We start from the raw sequence: 17,634 nt of genomic DNA, 5'->3' as shown, positions 1-17,634 counted from the left end.
GGAAAGGTGCACACCTTCAAGGCTCGACTGGTGGCGAAGGGCTTTACTCAAACACCAGGGGTTGTCTATGATGAGACCATCTCACCAGTGGATAAGATTAAATTTGTTAGGGTTATGTTAGCCATCGTTGCGTTTCATGATTACAAAATCTGGTAGATGGATGTCAAAACGGCTTTCCTTAATGGGAAGCTGGCTGAAGATTTTACATGTGTCAGCCAGAAGGTTTTGTGGATGCTAAATACCCCAATAGAGTGAGTAAGCTTGAGAAATCCATCTATGGATTGAAGCAAGCTTCTCGCAGATGGAATATTTGCTTCGATGAGAAAGTCAAAGAGTTTGGTTTCTCTAGGAGTGAGGATGAGCCCTGTGTATATGTCAAAGCTAGTGGGAGTATAGTTAGCTTTCTTTTACTGTATGCCATTGACATACTGCTCATAAGAAACGATGTTCCAACCTTGTAGGAGGTTACGTCCTGGCTTGGAAAGTGTTTCGCTATGAAGGATATAGCAGAGGCTGCTTACATTATGCGGATAAGGATCTTGTGAAATACGAGTAGAAGACTAATTGGACTTAGTCAAAGTACTTACTTAAATAAAGTGCTAAAACGTTTTAGCATGGGGAATTCCAAGAAATGGGAGTTACCTATCCAAAGAAATACCAAACTGAGTAAGACTCAGGGTTCGTGTACCGATGTAGAGATAGCGGAAATGAGTCGAGTTCCATATGCTTCCACTGTTGGCTCAATCATGTACGCTATGCCATGTACTTGCCCTAATGCGGCTTTTGCATTGAGCATGGTAAGTCGAAATCAAGGGAACCCAGGTAGAGCTCATTAGATAGCAGTTAAGAACATTCTTAAGTATCTGCGAAGGACTAAGGATTGGGTCCTTGTACTTGGTGGTAGTGATAACTTAAGAGTCACAGGGTATAGTGATGCCAACTTTTAGACAAACCGATACAACATCCGTTCTTAGTCAGGTTGGGTGTTTACCCTTAATGGAGGATTAGTTACTTGGAAAAGTTCCAAGCAGGAGACGGTAGCTGATTCAACATGTGAATCAGAGTATATAGCTACGAGCAAAGCGTCAAAGGAGGCTATATGGTTAAAGAACTTCATTGGAGACCTTGGAGTTGTACCAGCCATAAAGGAGCCCATAAATATTTTTTACGATAATAAAGGAGTGGTTGCCTTAACCAAGGAACAAAGGGATCATGACAGATCCAGACATATAAAAAAAATATCACTTCATCAAACATTGCGTAGAAGAAGGATGCCTCGTTGTTAAGAGGGTATCATCAGAAAAGAATCCTATTAATCCTCTCACAAAGAGTCTGAGTAGGATTAAGAACGTTCAGCATGTGAGGAGCATTGGTTTGAAGGAAGATATTAGCTTTAGTGATTAAATATATATTTTTGAAAGTTGTAATAGATAAATGTAATTGACATTCGATGTCACACCCCCGAACCAGACGGCGGAAACGTCCGAGGGCTCTGGTGACTTAAATTGAATACCATCACAATGAATATACATGAATCATAACATAAATCATCACCAAGCATCGAAATGATACAACTGATATTGTTAACATCCAGTACATTGTTTTAAACATTACAATTTCATAACATAAAATGTCGATAGATATCATAAGCAAAACACCCTGACATTACTTGGTACTTATTCTCCGGTTTACCTGTTACCTAAGAATACAAGTTAATTTTGAAAAACGTCAACATATGAAATGTTGGTGAGTTCATAAGCAATGTTGTGGTAAAATGATTTGGTGTAGTTTGTAAAACCCAGAAAATCCGATATTTTCTGAAAAGATCATTGTTTATAAAAAGTGTGAAGATCCGTGAATATATGCTTGTTGATTTTCAAAACATGTATAATTGTTGAACTTCTGTAATGATCGTACAAGTGAAAATGTTGAACTTCCCAGGAAAACTCGATGTTTTCCCGTTACATAAAACACAGTGAATTACCAATTTGTAATACCGTCATGACATTTGATTATTGATTTCTCGAGTGGCTTTGGATTAATTAGGGTTTGTGAATCGTTATAATCATGCATTTGGAAATGTCTAGTTTATAACTACAGGTTTCGAACGATCCTTAGAGGCGTCGTCTATCACTACTCACTTAATCCAACAACCATGATTACTTTTGATTAACGCCCGGAATCTGTTTACCTTGATTACTCGTAAGCCTAACAAACGAGGAAAAGGGAGAGTACGAAGTCCCGTTATATTCTGTGAGTTATTTAGGCTGTCGGTAATGCGAAGGCACGTTGGCCCAACTCGCATTTGATTTCTTGACCTCACTAGCAATACTAATGGGCCACTACAGCCCAATAGCACATTAGAGCTATTGAAAGTCCTTTTACATGAAATCGGGTCATAGGAGGCCCAATAGCACATAAGCATATTCCCTTTGGGCCCAAAGATCATGTTAATGGGCTAGCAAGGCCCAACAAGCATGATTTGAAACTTCCAAGCCCAAAGTTTGTATGTTTTCTCATCGTAGTTATCGCGTATTTATTTAGATGGTTTGGTTTAACGCTAGTTGTTTTGTATTGATTCGAGACCGAATCACTTCGTTTGTAACGATATTTGTTGTTGAGAGTGTATTTGTTTTCCGTTTCGTCAGTAGTCGTGGTTCTTGTATTTTGTATTAATGAATTATCTTGTTTAAAAGTGGTATTTGACCTTTTCACTACCCTTCTTTTATAAAAATAACACTTTTGGTCCTTGTATATAAAAGAATTTCATTTTTAGTCCTTAAAACCCTTTTCCTTACACTTTTGTATTATTTATTTGATGAAAACATGATTTTAACCCAAAATTTATTTTGTTGACAGCTTCAGCCCCTCCAGAATAGTGTTTCTCGGTTAGAACCCCATTTTTCACAACTTTTATAGTATTGGCTCAAAATCCAAAAACTTTACATTTTTGGTCCCTTTTGATAGTGAAAAGCATTTTTGACCCATAAAATGATTTTTTCATGCTAATTACCCCCTGTTTTATGGAAAGTTTCATTTTAGCCCCTAAAATTTATCATTTTTCGCATTTTGAGGCTTATTGGGCCGAAAAGCCCAAAATTAGCCCATCAAGCTAAAATTTTACATTTTAAGTCCCTTGAAATTTCTAATGTTCAGAAAAAATGTTTATAGAAACTGTTTTGACCCTTTTGACCTTCAAGAAACCATGACTTGTCGATTTGTACCCCAAGTTTTGTATTTTTGACAATTTAAGCCCAAAAATGGGTTTTATGTTATAAAATGTTCATCATGACCTTATAAGCTATTATTCTTGACTTGTTTAGTGTAAAATTTCGTAGGTTATGTTTGTTTCCTTTCTCATGTCATAGATCTCGGGTTTACACCCTTTTTGGTAACATATTCATCACAAAACACATGAAATCACACACATACATGCATCAAATCACACATAGCATACACATACACATAGATCTAAAACTTTTTCTTGTATTCTCCCCCCATAAAACTTATAAAAACTGAAAAGAAAGGGGTATGAAGCTCACCTTGAGTTGTGGTTTCGGTTTTGAAGAAGATTGGGAGAAGTTTGGTGCTATTTTCGGTCCTAGCAAATTCCTTGGATGGATCTCGAACTTAGTGGGTTCTAAGAAGCAAGATCATGAATTTGAATGGATTAAGAGGTGATTTTTGATGAAAAGAAGTGAGTTAGATCATAGATTTAAGCACCAACTTACCTTGAATGATGATTTTTTGGAATAATCTCCTTGAAAAGCCCTTAGATCTCGAAAATTTGATGAAGAATGAAGAGAGTTCTTTGAGAGTGTTTAAGTAAAATGTGTGTGTGTGTGTGTGTGTTTCTTTGTGGTTCTCGGCCGAGGATAGAAAAGAGAGAGGATAAGAGAAGTGAGTGATATGATGTGTGCTTGGAAGTATGTGTTATTTTCATGGAGACCCAAAATGTAATAAGGAGGTGGCAATGGAAATTCAACTCCTTCCTCTTTTGAGTTGTTGGACCGAAAATGCAGAGGGAAAGAGAAAAAAATTTGGGCTTTAAATGATTCAGCCCATTTTATGGTTAAGTTAGGTGATTTTTGGCCCAAATAAATATAAATATGATTTTTATGACCTATTAGGGCTAAATTAGGTTAGTTATGGCCCAATAAGGTCCATTTAGGTAATTTATTTCATTCTAGGCCCAATATGGCCCACAATATTTAAAATATATGGAAGTGGGTCCAATTAGAGCGCATTTAAGAGTTCTAAGCCCAAGATAGTCAAATTGGAAGCTTATTGGCCCATTGGGCCCAATAAGGAAATCCTAGTCCAGAATGGACTTAAACCGGGATTTCTAGGGTTTCCAATTCTTTGTTGACCATTTGCAGTGCTCGTATGAAGTGTTTGATTGAAATTCAGTTGTTATTGAATAAGCATCCTACATGCTTTCACATTGTTGGTTCACATTTGTTATCATTGTTCAATGTTTACAAGGCATCAAAATTCCTAGTTGTGACATCATCCCCCAGTTAGAGGGAATTTTATCCCGAAATTCTTTTGAAAGCCAAATTTGAGAATGCTAGAATAGATGAGGGTACTTCTGCTTCATTTGATCTTCGCGTTCCCATGTGAATTCTGGCCCGCGTTTCACGTTCCACCGTACATTCACAATCACAATGCGACTTTGCTTGGTACGCTTCTCCTCTCTGTCCATGATTTCGACTGGTCCCTTAACGAACAGGAGATTCTCATTGATTTCAATTTCATCCAGGTGAATGATGAGAGTTTCATCGGATAAACACTTCTTTAGATTGGAAACATGGAACACGGGGTGTACGCTGCTGAGCTCAGCGGGTAGCTGCGGTCTGTATGCCACTGGGCCAATTCGGGCAAGAATCTCAAAAGGTCCAATGTATCATGGATTCAATTTTCCCCGTTTTCCAAAACGAATAACCCCTTTCCAGGGAGACTTTTAACAGCACTAGATCCCTGATCTGAAACTCCAAGGGCTTTCGTCGTTTATCAGCGTAGCTCTTCTGTCAGTCGCGTGATGCTTGTAGTCAAGCTCTGATTTGAACTATCTTTTTCGTGGTTTCACGTATGATCTCCGATCCTGTTAACGCCTTGTCTGATGCTAGTTCCCTCGCTAGCTGGGTGTCGCCTACCTCAGCCCAACACAACGGTGATCTACACTTACGTCCATACAGTGCCTCGAAAGGAGCAACTTTGATGCTTGAATGGTAACTGTTGTTGTATGAGAATTCGACTAAGGGTAAGTGGGTATCCCAGGACTTCCCAAAGTCTATCACACATGCATGAAGCATGTCTTCAAGCGTATGAATGGTTCGTTCTCTTTGACCATCCATTTTTGGGTGATAAGCAGTGCTCATGTCGAGATGGGTTCCTAGTGCTTTCTGAAGTGATTGCCAAAAATGTGAAGTGAATCTACTATCTCTATCTGAGATAATAGACACTGGCACTCCGTGAAGTCTCACGATTTCACGAATGTATATTCTGGTCAATCCCTCCATCTTGTAGGATTCTTTTATTGGCAGGAAATGAGCAGATTTCGTCAGTCTGTCAACTATTACCCATATAGTGTCCAATCCATCTGACGACTTGGGTAACTTGGTCACAAAATCCATAGCAATCCTTTCCCATTTCCACTCGGGAATTACTAGTTGCTATAATAACCCCAAGGACTTCTGGTATTCCACCTTTACTTTGGCGTAAGTAAGGCATTTGCTAACATAGGTGGCAATCTCTGCCTTCATGTTAGGCTACCAATATTGTTGTTTAATGTCCAAGTACATTTTGTCTGAACCCGGATGGATGGAGTATCGCGTCCTGTGAGCTTCATTCATGACTACCTCTCTAAATCCTCCAAGTTTAGGGACCCAAATATGGTTCATGAAATAATATACTCCGCCCTCTTTCACCTCGAGATTCTTCTCCATCCCGCGTAACGCTTCGCTTGTTTTGTTTTCCGCCTTCATGGCCTCTGACTGGGCTGCCCCGATCTGAGTGGTTAGGTGAGATTGGATGGTTATTGAGAGAGTTTTCACACGACGATTTGAGTACTATTTCTGACTCAAGTCATCAGCTACCACGTTAGCCTTGCCTGGGTGGTACTTGATTTCACACTAATAATCGTTTAATAGTTCTATCCATCTTCGTTGCCTCATATTCAGCTCTTTTTGATTCAAGATGTGTTGGAGACTCTTGTGGTCCGTGAAGATGGTGCACTTCGTACCATAAAGGTAGTGCCTCCAAATCTTCAAGGCGAAGACCACTGCTCCCAATTCCAGATCATGGGTTGTATAGTTCACTTCGTGTGTCTTTAGTTGCTGGGACGCATAAGCTATCACCTTTCCACGCTGCATGAGAACGCAACCTAAACCCTAATTTGACGCGTCACAGTAAACTACGAAATCTTCCGTTCCCTCTGGTAGTGATAGTACCGGGGCACTGCAGAGTGCTTGCTTTAGAGTTTGGAATGCAGCTTATTGTTTGTCTGTCCATTTGAAGGGTACACCTTTTGTGTAAGCGAGGTAAGTGGCTTGGCGATCTTAGAGAAGTTTTGAATGAACCTCCTGTAGTAACCTGCAAGACCTAAGAATTGGCGAATCTCTAGGTGTTGTTGGGACTGCCCATCCTTCGATGGCTTTGACCTTAGAAGGATCCACATGTATTCCTTCCTGACTAACAACATGACCCAAAAAGTTCACACTACGGAGCCAGAACTCACACTTGGAGAGTTTTGCCTATAGCTTCTCAGTTCGCAGGGTTTCCAGGATTTGTCGGAGATGTTGACCATGCTCTTCTTCGCTTCGAGAATAAACTAGAATGTCGTCAATGAATACAATAACAAAGTCGTCGAGGAATGGTCGGCAGATTCGATTCATTAGGTCCATGAATGTGTCAGGGGCATTCGTTAGACCGAAGGGCATTACGACAAATTCATAATGTCCATAATGAGTTCGAAAAGCGGTTTTGGGAATATCCTCTTCCCGGACCTTGAGTTGATGGTACCTAGACCGAAGATCTATCTTAAAGAAGTAACTAGCTCCTTGGAGCTGTTCAAATAGATCGTCGATTCGTGGGAGTGGATAGCGATTTTTGACAGTGAGCTTATTCAGTTCTCTGTAATCGATACAAATCCTAAAAGATCCGTCCTTCTTCATGATGAAGAGGATTTGAGCTCCCCAAGGCGAGAAGCTGGGTAGGATGAATCCCTTGTCCAGGAGTTCACTGAGTTGGCTGGACAATTCCTGCATCTCAGCAGGAGCCAATCGGTAAGGCGATTTAGCGATGGGAGTCGCTCCTGGCACAAGATCAATTCAAAATTTAACTTGTCTTTCTGGGGGTATTCAGGAAGATCTTCAGGAAATATGTCTGGGAATTCACATGCTACAGGAATGTCTTGAACGTTAACCTCTTCCTTGGGTTTATCCACTATGTGTGCCAGGAACGTCAAATCTTTCTTTCGCAGATGTTTCTGTGCCTGGACGCACGAGATGAGACGAAGATTCGTGTTGGGTTTGTCTCCATAAATAATTAGGGTTTCATGATTTGGAAGGTGAAGACGAACGGCCTTCTCATGACACATAATTTCAGCATGGTGGGGGCTTAACCAATCCATGCCAATAATCACATCAAAACTCCTAATGGAAACAGGCATTAAGTTTATTCGAAAGACGTGTTGATTAAGGGCTAGGTTGCATCCGATATAGATTTCCCCAATGGATTCTGTTTTCCATTGGCCATTTCCACCGTAAAGGTTTCATTGAGCCTTAGGGGTTGTTGTTTTAACAAATGCTTAAACTTATTGCTCACAAAACTTTGTACTGCTCCAGTATCAAATAGGATGCATGCATAAGTGTGGTTTAGGAGGAATGTATTGGTAACGACAGTGGGATCCTGAACCGCTTCTCCCTAACCCATGGTCAGCACCCTTCCTGTTCCTCCATTTCCAGGATTGTTGTTGTTTGGGCAGTTTCGACGGAAATGCCCAGTCCTTCCACATCCATAGCAAGTCGGGCTTGGTCCTGCATTGTTGTTGCCATTGTCGGTGTTGTTGTTGTTGTTGCGGTTATTGTTGTTGTTGTTTCCCTGTTCTTGGTTCTGAGGAGGGTAGGTTCTGCAATACTTTGTCGTGTGCCCCTTCCGGTTGCAACTGGTGCACTGCATCTTCCTGCATTCTCCATTATGATGGAGACCTCACTTATTGCACTTAGGAAGATTACCGGAATAAGGCCTAGGAGCACTTGGAGCAGCTGAGGTTGGAGCATGTGGTGTGGGTGGAACTTGAGTGGTTGCAGCATTAACTGCCATTGTTTGCTGCTTCTTGGATGATTCGGAGCCTTGACGTCCCTTCCTCTTTCTGTTCTTTCCCTTTTTGTTGTCATTTTCCTTCTTACCTTCAGTCTCCACTGGCTTCTCACCCTTCTTGTTGTTGTGGTCATACAGCTTCTTGGCCAATCTCTTGGCACTGTCAAAAGTTTCGGGATTTGCAGCTATCACGTTTCCTTGGATCGGGGAGGCTAGTCCCCAGATGAATCGTTCGATCTTCTTTCCTTCTGAGGTGATCATGCATGGGCATAGCAGAGACAGTTCGCTAAACCTCGATATGTATGCATCTATATCAGCGTTCCGGACGGTGAGATTCCACAGCTCTTGTTCCATTTTTTGAATTTCGCCACGAGGGCAATACTCGGCCATCAACATTTCTTTCATCTCTGCCCATGGCATGGAATTCGCTACGGGGAGTGTCATGGATTCCACGTGTCCGTTCCACCAAGTGAGTGCTTGGTCAACGAAAGTGCATGCGGCAAGCTTCACCTTCATCTCCTCAGGGCATTCACATATCTCGAACACCGATTCCACCTTCTCAATCCATCGTTTCAGGGTAATCATTCCTCCAGTGCCGTTAAAGGTCCGTGGTTTGGCATTGGTGAAATCTTTGTAGGAGCATGTTTTGGTGGGTCCTTGATTTACCCCGTTGTTCGAACTTCCATCCCCTTGTCCGTTGACTCCTCCATTGTTCCCTTGGTGAATTTGTGCCATAGCCGTTGTAACTGCAGCAGATACCGCTGCCTGAAAAGCAACAAGGTTGAACTCGGGCAGGTTTGTCTCAGGGTTTTTGCGGGTTGGTCGTCGAGGCATCTTTCTGCCATGGAATGGAAAGATGTTGAGTGTCTGTGCTTCTTGTGAGATTGTGATCCTATAAACTAGGTGTGTGGCACAACTTAAGTAATTTCACAAATTAGCACACAATCCTGGATATTAAAACATCACAGTAAACACATAAAATTTTTCATTAATATTATCCACACTTTGATACATGAAAATTTTGCTCGAAAGAGCATACATAAGCGGTATAAGTTCGGCAGCATAACGGCTCTATGAGTAGTGTAATCACTTAAACATAGAGTCGATGGTACATAGCATAGGTCATAGTACTAGTAAGATAAGACTATTCCTAACACTCTATGGAGCGCCCTATGACAGTAGCGAGATCATATGCCGAAATGTTGAGCCAACAACTGAGCCATCTCAGTTATTTCTCCAATGACCTCATCCCTCTCATGCTCAGCTCGCACTGCACGTGCTTCCATGGCGAATAGATGTTGCCGCAGGGCGGCAATCTCAGCTTTGAGGGAGCGATTCTCCCTTGCGGGATTCACTGGTGGGGCTGGATGGTCTGGCTGCGCCTCGCTGACAGGTGTCATGGTAGTGTCCTCGTCGGTGTCTTGTTCTTCCTCCATGTCGTCCTCAGCCTCATCGAACTCGTAGTCAGTGTCTGTATACTCGTTAGGTCCCACGGCATGTGCTCCCCCTGATCTCCTTCCGGCTCATCTTTGATCATCCCGTGGGCTACTACGACCTAATGAAACTGAATGCCCTGTTGCTCCCCTTCCATAGCGACTGAGAGGAGGTATACGAATAAACTATCATTACTCCTAGGACGCTACCATTATTGTATATATCGAGCTGATGTTCTCTTCTTGGTGATAAAGGGGTATGTTTTTAGGTTCCCTAGCCATCACGATTTCCTCGGGACATGTGATAGTTGTACCTTGGAGGAAATGTAGTTGATCAGGCTACATCCACTCCTTGATACAACTATGAATAGTCCTGGCTTAACCGAGATGCTAGCATTATCTTGTTTGGTTTGGTATTATGTTCTTTTTCCTAATTCACACAAGCAAGGATGTTTTATTGTTGTGTTTTACTTGTTTTGTTCAGAGTTGTGTTAGTCCCTCTTTTTGGTTTATAGTTGCATATCAATGTATGGTTAGATATGCTAGTTCACTATAAACAGAGCTCTGATACTAACCTGTTACACCCCCAAACCAAACGGCGAAAACGTCCGAGGGCTCTTGTGACTTAAATTGAATACCATCACAATGAATATACATGAATCATAACATAAATCATCACCAAGCATCGAAATGATACAACTGATATTGTTTACATCCAGTACATTGTTTTAAACATTACAATTTCATGACATAAACTGTCTGATAGATATCATAAGCAAAACACCCTGACATTACTTGGTACTTATTCTCCGGTTTGCCTGTTACCTGAGAACACAAGTTAATTTTGAAAAAGTCAAGATATGAAATGTTGGTGAGTTCATAAGCAATGTTGTGGTAAAATGATTTGGTGTAGTTTGTAAAACCCAGAAAATCCGATATTTTCTGAAAAGATCATTGTTTATAAAAAAATGTGAAGATCCGTGAATATATGCTTGTTGATTTTCAAAAAATGTATAATTGTTGAACTTCTGTAATGATCGCACAAGTGAAAATGTTGAACTTCCAAGGAAAACCCGATGTTTTCCCGTTACATAAAACTCAATGAATTCCCAATTTGTTATACCGCCACGACATTTGATTATTGATTTCTCGAGTGGCTTTGGATTAATTAGGGTTTGTGAGTCGTTATAATCATGCATTTGGAAATGTCTAGTTTATAACTATAGGTTTCGAACGATCCTTAGAGGCGTCGTCCGTCACTACTCACTTAATCCAACAACCATGATTACTTTTGATTAACGCCCTGAATTTGTTTACCTTGATTACTCGTAAGCCTAACAAACGAGGAAAAGGGGGAGTACGAAGTCCCGTTATATTCCGTGAGTTATTTAGGCTGTCGGGAATGCGAAAGGCACGTTGGCCCAACTCGCATTTGATTTCTTGACCTCACTAGCAATACTAATGGGCCACCAGGGCCCAATAGCACATTAGAGCTATTGAAAGTCCTTATACATGAAATCGGGTCATAGGAGGCCCAATAGCACATAAGCATATTCCCTTTGGGCCCAAATATCATGTTAATGGGCTAGCAAGGCCCAACAAGCATGATTTGAAACTTCCAAGCCCAAAGTTTGTAGGTTTTCTCATCGTAGTTATCGCGTATTTATTGAGATGGTTTGGTTTAATGCTAGTTGTTTTGTATTGATTCGAGACCAAATCACTTCGTTTGTAACGATATTTATTGTTGAGAGTGTATTTGTTTTCCGTTTCGTTAGTAGTCGTGGTTCTTGTATTTTGTATTAATGAATTAATTTGTTTAAAAGTGGAATATGACCTTTTCACTACCCTTCTTTTATAAAAATAACACTTTTGGTCCTTTTATATAAAAGAATTCATTTTTAGTCCTTAAAACAATTTTCTTGACACTTTTGTATTATTTATTTGATGAAAACACGATTTTAACCCAAAATTTATTTTGTTGACAGCTTCAGCCCCTCCAGAATAGTGTTTCTCGGTTAGAACCCCATTTTTCACAACTTTTATAGTATTGGCTCAAAATCCAAAAACTTTACATTTTTGGTCCCTTTTGATAGTGAAAAGCATTTTTGACCAATAAAATGATTTTTTGATGCTAATTACCCCATGTTTTACAGAAAGTTTCATTTCAGCCCCTAAAATATATCATTTTTCGCATTTTGAGGCTTATTGGGCCGAAAAGCCCAAAATTAGCCCATTAAGCTAAAAATTTACATTTTAAGTCCCTTGAAATTTCTAATGTTCAGAAAAATGTTTATAGAAACTGTTTTGACCCTTTTGACCTTCAAGAAACCGTGACTTGTCTATTTGTACCCCAAGTTTTGTATTTTTGACAATTTAAGCCCAAAAATGGGTTTTATGTTAGAATATGTTCATCATGACCTTATAAGCTATTATTCTTGACTTGTTTAGTGTAAAATAGCTTAGGTTATGTTTGTTTCATTTCTCATGTCATAGATCTCGGGTTTACACCCTTTTTGGTAACATATTCATCACAAAACACATGAAATCACACACATACATGCAACAAATCACACATAGCATACACATACACATAGATCTACACATTTTTCTTGTATTCTCCCCCATAAAACTCATAAAAACCGAAAAGAAAGGGGTATGAAGCTCACCTTGAGTTGTGGTTTCGGTTTTGAAGAAGATTGGGAGAAGTTTGGTGCTATTTTCAGTCCTAGCAAGTTCCTTGGATGGATCTCGAACTTAGTGGGTTCTAAGAAGCAAGATCATGAATTTGAATGGATTAAAAGGTGATTTTTGATGAAAATAAGTGAGTTAGATCATAGATTTAAGCACCAACTTACCTTGAATGATGATTTTTGTGAAATAATCTCCTTGAAAAGTCCTTAGATCTCGAAAATTTGATGAAGAATGAAGAGAGTTCTCTGAGAGTGTTTAAGTAAAATGTGTGTGTGTGTGTGTGTGTTTCTGTGTGGTTCTCGGCTGAGGATAGAAAAGAGACAGGAGAATAGAAGTGAATGATATGATGTGTGCATGGAAGTATGTGTTATTTGCATGGAGACCCAAAATGTAATAAGGAGGTGGCAATGGAAAGTCAACTCCTTCCTCTTTTTAGTTGTTGGGCCGAAAATGGAGAGGGAAAGAGAAAAACTTTTGGGATTTGAATGATTAAGCCCATATTATGGTTAAGTTAGGTGATTTTTTGCCCAAATAAATATAAATATGATTTTTATGACCTATTAGGTCTAAATTAGGTTAGTTATCGCCCAATAAGGTCCATTTAGGTATTTTATTTCATTCTAGGCCCAATATGGCCCAAAATATTTAAAATATATGGAAGTGGGTCCAATTAGAACCTATTTAAGAGTTCTAACCCCAAGATAGTCAAATTGGAAGCTTATTGGCCCATTAGGCCCAATAAGGAAATCCTAGTCCATAATGGACTTAAATCGGGATTTCTAGGGTTTCCAATTCTTTGTTGACCATTTGCAGTGCTTGTATGAAGTGTTTGATTGAAATTTTGTTGTTATTGAATAGGCATCCTACATGCTTTCACATTGTTAGTTCACATTTGTTATCATTGTTCAATGTTTACAAGGCATCAAAATTCCTAGTTGTGACATTTGATGATTAATTAATTGAGATTTATTTACGGGTATTGCTTACTATGTTGTGTCAATTGTTTACTATTGTTTCTCTTTTGCATGTTTTAGTTCCTGAATAATTGGATTGTTCAAATTATCCACATTTGATCATACTTTGGAAGTAAGTAGTGAATTAAGACTGTCATAAATTACCTTGTAGATTGTCTAAGTGCTTAGACATAGCAAATGTTTGCTAGAACGTTCATGAGTACTCCTGAAATAAGATTTGATTATTTTATTAAAACCATGATCATTTGAATTACTTCATGGAATTTATCACGAGTAATTGTGAGACGATAATATCGTATAATCTTTAATCCATGATATACGAGTTGGTTGTGCATTCATAATTCGTAAACGCATCAGTAACTTGATATTATAAAACGTATTGTTGTATACAATTTGATGAGTAAATAGTACAAGCATATAAGTCAACGTTTATCTGTTCCTTTTATCCCAAGAGGTAAAAGCGATATCTTGGGCCACTTGATCATTTTGTGTTGACTTATGTGTCGGCACCGGTCAGGACAAAATTGATGTGTTCAATTAAGTTTGTTCTCAAACAAATCAGAAATCGAGATATAAACTATTAGACATTGAGAATGATTATGTTCAATGTATTTGTCCACACAATCTCTTGCAAAACGGAGGATTATATGATCCCTTATCTAAAGGACGCGTCATTAACTAGGTCTGAGTTCGACAACGGCTTTTGAAAGCTACGATTGCTAATTTGATTTTGAAGTCATACTTGCAATTATAGTTATTAGACTTATCCAAGTGGGAGACTGTAGGATTAGGTGTCTAAGCCCATAACTATAATTGATATGTACTGGATTTGATAGTAGCATGCTCCTTTTGGGTTGCCTTCAGCATAGCAACTTGACAGAATGACTTTTGGAGAAGAGGTTAATAAATTATTTATTAATATATTATAAGAATAATATATTAATTAGAAATCATACTATTTAATTAGTATTTAAACATAAATTAATTTGATATTAATTTTGGGATTAAAGGAACTGATTAAAAGAACGGCGAATAGTTTTGCAAATCAATGATAGTTGCAGAGTTGGGCTGATGGACTCCTTTAGAAGGGAGTGGACGAAATCTATAGGAGGCTCTATAGAATTTTGTCCAAGGCTTCTATTGTGGAGGTTCATGGACTGCTTAAGGCCTAAGCAAGGAAATTAGGGTTTCCACCTGAAAACCCTAGCAGCCTCAGCTATATAAATACCCTCTAGCATATGATTTCGGCCCTTTGCTTTCTTAGAGAACCCTAGCTTATTTTCATAGTATTTTACCTCCTCTCTCATTCATCCTTTGCTATTTGTGTTTGTGACTCCATTAGAGGTGCAACACTTGAGGCACTAAACTTTCAAGAGTCAAGATCATCTTAGGAATTCTTGTTATTACTAGATAGCAAGCAAGGTAATCTTCTAACCCTAGTTTTCATATGGATTTCAAAATTGTATGCTGGTATTAGGGTTATTGCTTTGGAATTTCTATTTTCATGTATAACTAGTGAAAAACATGGATCTAAAACAATTAGGGTTGCATGATCACATAGGAATGTAGATATGCTCAAAACCCATCAAGCACTACCTGAGTGATTGGATGACTTTGTAGTGTATTGTGATGCTTCTATTTTGGGATTAGGAGCGGTCTTGATGCAGATAGGGCATGTGATTGCTTATGCTTCGAGACAGTTGAAGCCTCGTGAGGCGAATTACCCCACACATGACATGAAATTAGGGGCGGTGGTGTTTTCCCTAAAGATTCGGAGACATTATTTATATGGGGTCCGATGCACCATTTTCATTGATCACAAGAGTTTGAAGTATTTGATGGGTTAGCAGAATCTGAATATGCATTAGTGGTGATGGATCAATTTAGTAAAGGAGTATGACTTTGAGATCTTGTATAATCCCGAGAAAGCCAATGTGGTAGCTGTTTCTTTGAGCTATAAGACTGCAAGTGCTTCTATTCAAGATATATTCTTAAGGATTTTAGTTATTTCACCTTTATTGGGTATGATTAAGAAGGCACATGTGGAGGGTTTAAAAATGGAGAAGTGGAAGATCGAGCAGATTCAGGGGAAAATTTTGTTTTTTGTTTGAGATGGTCAAGGATTATTAACTCAGTGTGGCAGAGTTTGGGTTTCGGTTTCCGGGGGTGTGAGGCAAAGAATCTTGGAGGAGGCACACAAGTCCAAATTTTCTATCCATCTGGGGGGCCAAAAAGATGTATCGAGACATGATATTGAGTTATTGGTGGCCATGCATGAAGCCGGAGGTTGCGTGGTTTGTCGAGCTGTGTTTACCCTGTTGGAAGGTCAAGGCCAAACATCATAGACCTCATGGCAAGATGCAATCGCTACCTATTCCCATGTGGAAATGGGAAGAGATCTCTATGGATTTATCACGAAGCTACCTAATATGGCACGAAGTGTGGATTCCATTTGGGTTATTTTGGATAGGTTCACCGAGAGTGCATATTTTGTCCCGATTTCCGAGGGTATCTCCGCCGAGAAATTAGCAGATATCTATGTGCAAGAGGTGGTGGTCAAGCACGGGGTGCCAATATCTATGGTCTCGAATCGCGATGTACTTTTGACCTCCAGGTTTGGAGGAAGTTCCATGAGGATTTGGGAACTCAGTTGCATTTCAGCACTGCATACCACCCCAGACCGACGGTCAGAGTGAGCGGGCGATTCAGATGCTTGAGGATATGCTTAGGGCATGTGTATTGGATTTCGGAGGGAGTTGGGATACTTACCTTCCACTAGCAGAGTTTTCATACAACAATAGTTATCATGATAGTATTGACCGACCCCCGTTCAAGGCATTGTATGGTCGGAGGTGTAGGACTCCAGTTTATTGGGGGAGGTTGGGCATCGAGTTATGGTAAGCACGAAAGTAGTGCTTAAGACTACCGAGTTGATCTAGTAGGTTTGCGACCAGCTTCAGACAGTACAGAGCATACATAAGACCTATACGGATAAACGCAGATCGGACCTTGTGACAATCGTCAATTTCAGGTGAAGTCAAAGTCAAATAAAGTCAAAGAGTCAAACTGTTCGACTCAGTTAACCCTTATATATTAGGGTTTACATTGTGTAATTACTGTTCAACTCACTATTTTAATAAGAAAACATCATTTGGAAAATTTGTGTGTTTAAATTTTCCTTAACTTTCATAGAGCTAAACAATGAACCAAAGAGATAAAAACACTATTGCACCCTCGTCAGGAGTGTGTAGGACACTAAAACTTGACTTAACGGGGTTTACGGACCTTGCGTTGCGAAGCCGGATACTCAAAAAGGTCATAAATAGAACCTCTCTTAAATCTCTTTCACTCTATCTCTCTATATTACAAATCTCTCTTCGAATGTGGAATTTCTCCCAAATCTCTCTCCGTATGTGAAATCTCTCCAAGTATGTCAAATCTCTCCCAAATCTCTTTAAGAATGTGGAATCTCTCCCAAATCTCTCTCAAAAACCTCTTTCGAGTTTTATAATCATTTGGGGCATCTCGGCACTTATCTTGGTGAAAAATCACTCAAGGAGGAGTGATACATAGGAAAATAGCCCCTTAGGGCCGAAGGCTCTCTATAGGGGCCAAGTCCTTCTTGAACCGAGGTCAAAGGGTCAGGTCGAAGTAGCCATCCGAAGCCGCAGCTAAGGAGACCGCAGCCATCCGAAGCCGCATCCAAGAAGACCGCAACCGTCCAGCCGCAGCCAAGGAGACCGCAGCCGTCCAGCCGCAGCGAGCCTCGCCTTCGGATCCGCATCAGCAGCCGAGCCACTTCGGTTCCAAGGCCGCTGATGACCGCACCCTCGCCCAGAACTTCGGAATTTCCCATTTTTCACCCGGTTTTCAACCACGACTCCGTTTTAAGCCCGTTTTTCATCATTTTAAAGCAGGATTTTCAGCCAAACGTATACTTTGACATATAAGGTCCCATATATCCATAAATTCAACATATTTTTAAGGAAATCCTTATTTAAGAATAAAATCTATCAAGTAAGATTTTATGGTGGAGTGTTGACTTTGCCATAGTGTTAGACACAAGCAACCACCCCAATACCCACTCCATGACTAACCCACACCCCTCACCACCATACCTGGTCATTCAAGGGTACTTTTCCCACTCATACTCATGTTTTTGAGCTGGAACAACCCTCTCTCTTCCCTCATTCCCCCACACTTCTCTCATTTCC

The sequence above is a fragment of the Lactuca serriola genome, chromosome 6 (assembly GCF_051521515.1).
Source record: "Lactuca serriola cultivar US96UC23 chromosome 6, Lser_US96UC23_V15, whole genome shotgun sequence".
NCBI classification, from domain to species: Eukaryota; Viridiplantae; Streptophyta; class Magnoliopsida; order Asterales; family Asteraceae; genus Lactuca; species Lactuca serriola.
This window is presented reverse-complemented; position numbering follows the sequence as displayed.